Source organism: Oncorhynchus mykiss, chromosome 17 (assembly GCF_013265735.2).
Source record: "Oncorhynchus mykiss isolate Arlee chromosome 17, USDA_OmykA_1.1, whole genome shotgun sequence".
NCBI lineage: Eukaryota > Metazoa > Chordata > Actinopteri > Salmoniformes > Salmonidae > Oncorhynchus > Oncorhynchus mykiss.
In genome coordinates, this window is record NC_048581.1 from 40441650 (window position 1) to 40448472 (window position 6823).

The following is a 6823-nucleotide window of genomic DNA, read 5'->3' on the forward strand; positions in this document are numbered from 1 at the left end:
ATCAATAACAGTCAACATCAATTGTCATCTTAAACCTCTTGAAGCTAGGGGGCACTATTTTTATGTTTGGAAAAATAACGTTCCCAAAGTAAACGGCCTATTTCTCAGGACCAGATGCTAGAATATGCATATAATTGACCGATTAGGATAGAAAACACTCTAAAGTTTCCAAAACGGTCAAAATATTGTCTGTGAGTATAACAGAACTGATATTGCAGGGGAAACCCTGAGAAAAATCAAACCTGGAATTGGCTTCTATTTTGAAAACTCCATGTTCCATAGCCTCCCATTGCTCCATTTAAAGGGATATCAACCAGATTAATTTTCCTATCGCTTCCTCAACGTGTCAACAGTCTTCAGACATAGTTTCAGGCTTTTATTTTGAAGAATGAGCGTGAACGACCACATTGCGTAAGTGGATAAGTGGGGGCTCTCAGAGTGAGTTGTGCACAAAAGAGAAAGGCGGCCATTGTTACTCCTGGTCCTAGTGAAAAGCCAACTGTCCCGGTTGATATATTATCGAATAGATATTTGAAAAACACCCTGAGTAGTGATTATAAAAAACGTTTGACATGTTTCTGTGGACATTATGGATATAATTTTGAATTTTTGTCTGCGTTGTCATTACTGCTCTTTCCGGTGGATTCCTGGGCATAACGCACCAAACTAATGGAGGTATTTGAATATAAAAAATATCTTTATTTTTGTCTAACTGGGAGTCTCGTGAGTGAAAACATCCGAAGACCATCAAATGTAAACGATTAATTTGATTGCTTTTCTGATTTTTGTGACCAAGCTTCCTACTGCTAGCTGGACATAATGCTATGCTAGGCTATCGATAAACTTACACAAACGCTTGTCTTGCTTTGGCTGTAAAGCATAATTTCAAAATCTGAGATGATAGGGTGATTAACAAAAGGCTAAGCTGTGTTTCACTATATTTCACTTGTGATTTCATGAATATGAATATTTTCTAGTAATAAAAAGCAATCAACTTAAATTGTTTACCTTTGATGAGCTTCGGATGTTTTCACTCACGAGACTCGCAATTAGACAGCAAATGTTCCTTTTGTTCCATAAAGATTTTTTTATAGCCGAAATACCTTTGTTTCTTGTCCACGTTTTGTTGAGAAATCCACCGGAAATTGCGGTCATGACAATGCCGAAAAAAACCTCCAAATTAGATCCATAATATCGACAGAAACATGGCAAACGTTTTGTTTAATCAAGCCTGAAGGTGTTTTTCAAATATCTATTCGATAATATATCAACCGGGACAATTTGCTTTTCAGTAGGAGCGAGAGGAACAATGGCCACCTTTGTCTATTATGCACAAATCACTCTGAGAGCCACCAACTGACCACTGACGCAATGTTGTCGCTCACGCTCATTTTTCTAAATAAAAGCCTGAAACTATGTCTAGTGGCTGTAGACACATTAGGGAAGCCATAGAAAAAGGAATCTGGTTGATTTCCCTTTCAATGGGCAATAGGGATGCATAGGAACACAGGGGTTTCAAAATAAGAGTCACTTCCTGATTGGCTTTCGCCTACAATATCAGTTCTGTTATACTCACAGACAATATTTTGACCGTTTTGGAAACTTTAGAGTGTTTTCTATCCTAAGCTGTCAATTATATGCATATTCTAGCATCTGGTCCTGAGAAATAGCCCGTTTACTTTGGGAACGTTATTTTTCCAAAAATGAAAATAGTGCCCCCTAGTTTCAAGAGGTTAAGTACCACCGCATACGTTCAATTGTTCAGATTACCAGAATATAGTTAATTTCCCCCCACCTAGTTATGTTCCCAGAATCTGTATGTTAACCAAGATTTTTGCAAATGTAACATCAGTAGGGTAGAGAGAAGAAAAAGGGGGGAAGAGGTATTTATGACTGTCATAAACCTACCCCCCAGGCCAACGTCATGACACACAGGTTGTGTGGTTGCGGTGTGTAACCATACCAGGGTTTCATGTAACCTGTTGAAGCATCACTTCAAAAATACAGTGCTGAAAAAATATGGCCTCTGTAATGAAGATGTTAATTTTATAAAGGTTTAATCTGTATTATTGTGAGATGGGTTTTCGAATGGCCATCAACATCCTTGCAGCAGTGAAATCCCTTACAAAGTACAAAATGGTGATGACGCATGGCCTGTTTTAAATGCTGAAACAACTAGCCCGCTATAACCTTCAACCTGCTCAACACAGAGAAAAAGATATGGCTGGGTGGACGGGTTTAGCACACTGCAATGGCTATCTTCCAAGGTCTTCATGATAGCCATACTGATGAAAGAAGAGTACACCTTAGTATTGCTCAATATCAACCTATAGGGCTTCAACTAGGGGTTTCGAACGTGGATTCTCAATCCTCCAAACCCGTGGTGATATAAAATATTAGTGATAGCGATATTACTGTGCAACGTAGACATTGTACTTTCTACTGAAATTGCAAAACAATTTGTTTGTTGATGGAGTGCCCATTGGTTATGAACGTTTCAACCATAGAGAATGAAAAGCCTCTAGTGGCCAAAAGGCAGTTTTAGCATGGGCAGCGCCATTGAGGGCTTCCACCATGCTTCTGCCATTTTAAAGTAGTCAACTGGGTGGGGATTCCTATGGGTTCAAATTACATGTTAATTGTCACATTCACCGAGTGCAATTACCGTGAAATGCTTACTTATGAAATTAACGAGGCTGTATACAAGGGGTACCGAGTCAATTTGCAGGGTTTGTCGAAGTAATTGAGCGGTGGAGGAGCACCATCCTCAGTGAACCAGGGGAGCACCATACTCAGTGAATTTCATAAAAATAAAGATATGAAAGTTATCCTTTTTAGATAAAACTATACTAAATATATTAATGTCACCAAATAATTGATTAAAACGCTGTTTTGCAATGAAGGTGGACAGTAGCCTCAGCAGCACTCCGTAGGCTAGCACCATGGTGTAGCCGGAGGACAGCTCACTTCTGTCCTCTGGATACATTGACTTCCAATAAAAACCTAGGAGGCTCAAGGTTCTCACCCCTTACATAGACGTGCACAGTAATTATGACAACTTCCGGAGGAAGTCCTCCAACCTATCAGAGCTCAGGCAGCATGAATTGACATGTTGTCCACCCAATCAAAGGATCAGAGAATAAATCTAGTACTGAAAGCATACAGTGCATTTGACAAGTATTCAGACCCATTGACTTTTTCCACATTTTGTTACGTTACAGCCTTATTCTAAAATGGATTAAATAAATAATAATTATTCATCAACCTACACCCATTACCCGATAATGTCAAAGTGAAAACAGGTTTTTATAAATTGTTGCTAATTTATTAAAAATAAAAAACATACCTTGATTACATACAGTAGCAGTCAAAAGTTTGGACACATCTACTCATTCAATGGTTTTTCTACTATTTTCTACATTGTAGAATAATAGTGGAGATGTTAAAACTAGGAAATAACACATATGGAATCATGTAGCAACCAAAAAAGTGTTAAACAAATCAAAATATGTTTTAGATTTTAGATTCTTCAAAGTAGCCACCCTTTGATGACAACTTTGCACACTCTTGGCATTCTCTCAACCAGCTTCATGAGGAATGCTTTTCCAACAGTCTTGAAGGAGTTCCTACATATGCTGAGCACTTGTTGGCTGCTTTTCCTTTATTCTGCGGTCTAACTCATCCCAAACCATCTCAATTGGGTTGAGGTCGGGTGATTGTGGAGGACAGGTCATCATCATATGCAGCACTCTCATCACTCTCATTCTTGGTCAAATAGCCCTTATACAGCCTGGAGGTATGTTTTGGGTCATTGTCATGTTGAAAAACAAATGATAGTCCCACCATGCGCAAACCAGATCGCTGCAGAATGCTGTGGTAGCCATACTGTTTAAGTGTGCCTTGAATTCTAAATAAATCACACAGTGTCACAGCAAAGCACCATCACACCTCCTCCTCCATGCTTCACGGTAGTAACCACACATTCGGAGATAATCCGTTCACCTACTCTGTGTCTCACTGAGACATAGCGGTTGGAACAAAAAAATCTCAAATTTGGACTCCTCAGACCAAAGGACAGATTTCCACAGGTCTATTGTCCATTGCTCGTGTTTCTTGGCCCAAGCAAGTCTCTTATTATTGGTGTCCTTTAATAGTAGTTTCTTTGCAGCAATTTGACCATGAATGCCTGATTCATTTAGTCTCCTCTGAACAGTTGATGTTGAGATGTGTCTGTTACTTCAACTCTATTAAGCATTTATTTGGACTGCAATTTGAGGTGCAGTTAACTCTAATGAACATATCCTCTGCAGCAGAGGTAACTCTGGGTCTTCCTTTCCTGTGGCGGGTCCTCATGAGAACCAGTTTCATCATAGCGCTTGATGGTTTTTCCGACTGCACTTGAAGAAACTTTCAAAGGTCTTTAAATTTTCCGTATTGACTGACCTTCATGTCTTAAAGTATTGATGGACTGTCGTTTTTCTTTGCTTATTTGAGCTGTTCTTGCCATAATGTGGATTTTGTCTTTTATCAAATAGGGTTATCTTCTGTACACCACCCCATACCTTGTCACAACACAAATGATTGTCTCAAACGCATTAAGAAGGAAAGAAATTCCCCAAATCTACTTTTAACAAGGCACACCTGTTAATTGAAATGCATTCCAGGTGACTGCATCATGAAGCTGGGTGATAGAATGCCAAGAGTGTGCAAAGCTGCCATCAAGGCAAAGGGTGGCTACTTTGAAGAATCTCTAATATAAAATATATTTTGATTTGTTGATCACTTTTTGTTTACTACATGATTCCATATATGTTATTTCATAGTTTGGATGATTTCACTATTCTACAATGTAGAAAATAGTTTTAATTTTTTTTTAATTAGTAGGTGTCCACACTTTTGACTGGTACTGTATATGCTTGTGAACAACAGCCAGTGTTTATTAATATTATATAGATTTTTACCTGCACCCTAATCTGACTGACTGTTACCATCAATCAAATGCTTTTTAACAACTGATCATGGTGTGGTGGGGGGGACCAAATAGCGTATCTAGAGCTGCTAAAAAGTTGTCGTGATGTGCGGGCCTCTCTCACTCACGTGATTCATCCAATAGTCGACTAAGCTTCCTGCTGCAGCCCTCTGAACACACACACACACACACACACACACACACACACACACACACACACACACACACACACACACACACACACACACACACCTCACCACAGCCTGATAGTCAGCAGCAGCAGGTCACAGAGAAATATATATAAGCCTATATATTTTTCTAAATGTAACTAGGCAAGTCAGTTAAGAACAAATTCTTATTTACAATGACGGCCTACCGGGGAACAGTGGGTTAACTGCCTTGTTCATGGTTGGAAGGACAGAATGACCTCGTCAGGTCAGGAATTCTATCCAGAAACCTTTCAGTTACTGGCCCAACATTCTAAGCACTAGGCTACCTGCCATGGCGGCAGCAATGCAACTTAGAAGTAGCCCAAAAACCTGCAACCCGCGACCAATACATTTTCATCCACGACATCGTTTTCAAAGTAGACCAATTTCGGGAAAACCTTGAACATGGCAACCCTGTGCGTACTTGACGTATAGCAAATGTTTATAACTAACCCATGACAGACCACAGCCTGCCGTTAACCATGGGAACAAATGAGTCATAGGGCAGAACAAGCAGGGAGGGGTGCAGAGCCAAGAACGAGCTAGCTAGCGGGACCCTGCTTGCTCCTTGTAGCATGCATTTGCATATTTCTGTTAGGGAACGACTACGCAGTGAAGTGCGGCTGTGCTAAAACTCAAGTTGTCCGTTTGTTCCTAAACAACACCAAAGGATACAGTCTACAAAACTTCGGGAAAACCTTGAACATGGCAACCCTGTGCGTACTTGACGTATAGCAAATGTTTATAACTAACCCATGACAGACCACAGCCTGCCGTTAACCATGGGAACAAATGAGTCATAGGGCAGAACAAGCAGGGAGGGGTGCAGAGCCAAGAACGAGCTAGCTAGCGGGACCCTGCTTGCTCCTTGTAGCATGCATTTGCATATTTCTGTTAGGGAACGACTACGCAGTGAAGTGCGGCTGTGCTAAAACTCAAGTTGTCCGTTTGTTCCTAAACAACACCAAAGGATACAGTCTACAAAACTTAATTCACTCTGTTCGTAGCAGATTATAGTTTTGGGAACAGAAAACTGTATTGACATCAAATATTTCATCAATGAGAACATTTGCAGAATGTCCTCTAAAATCCATCTCATTCCATCTACCGGTCTGGGATTCCTCTCACCATCATATTTACAATTATTATTATTATTTTTAATTGAACCTTTATTTAAAAAGGCAAGTCAGTTAAGAACAAATTATTATTTAGAATGATGGGACTCCCAACCACAGACAGTTGTGATACAGCCTGGATTTGAACCAGGGTGTCTGTAGTGACGCCTCTAGCACTGAGATGCAGTGCCTTAGACCGCTGCGCCAACAGGAAGCCCTCCTGGTAATGAGCGGAACCGCTAAGCAGATGCTTCACATTTATACAGGAAATATTTGTCTCATTGTTATATTTGTGGTATATACTTTATTGGCATTTAAAGCGCACTACTGAGTTTTTATATCACTAGTAAATCCTATTGCGAGTTTCAAGTGTGATAAAACGGATACGACGAGTTCGGCACACGCCTACTGTATATTGCCGCATTCAAAACAACTGGGAACTCCGAAAAATACGAGGTCAATTCATGACTTCAGTGATTTTCAGGTCGGAAATTCAGACCTCTAGAAAGAGGCCTGAATCCCGAATTGGA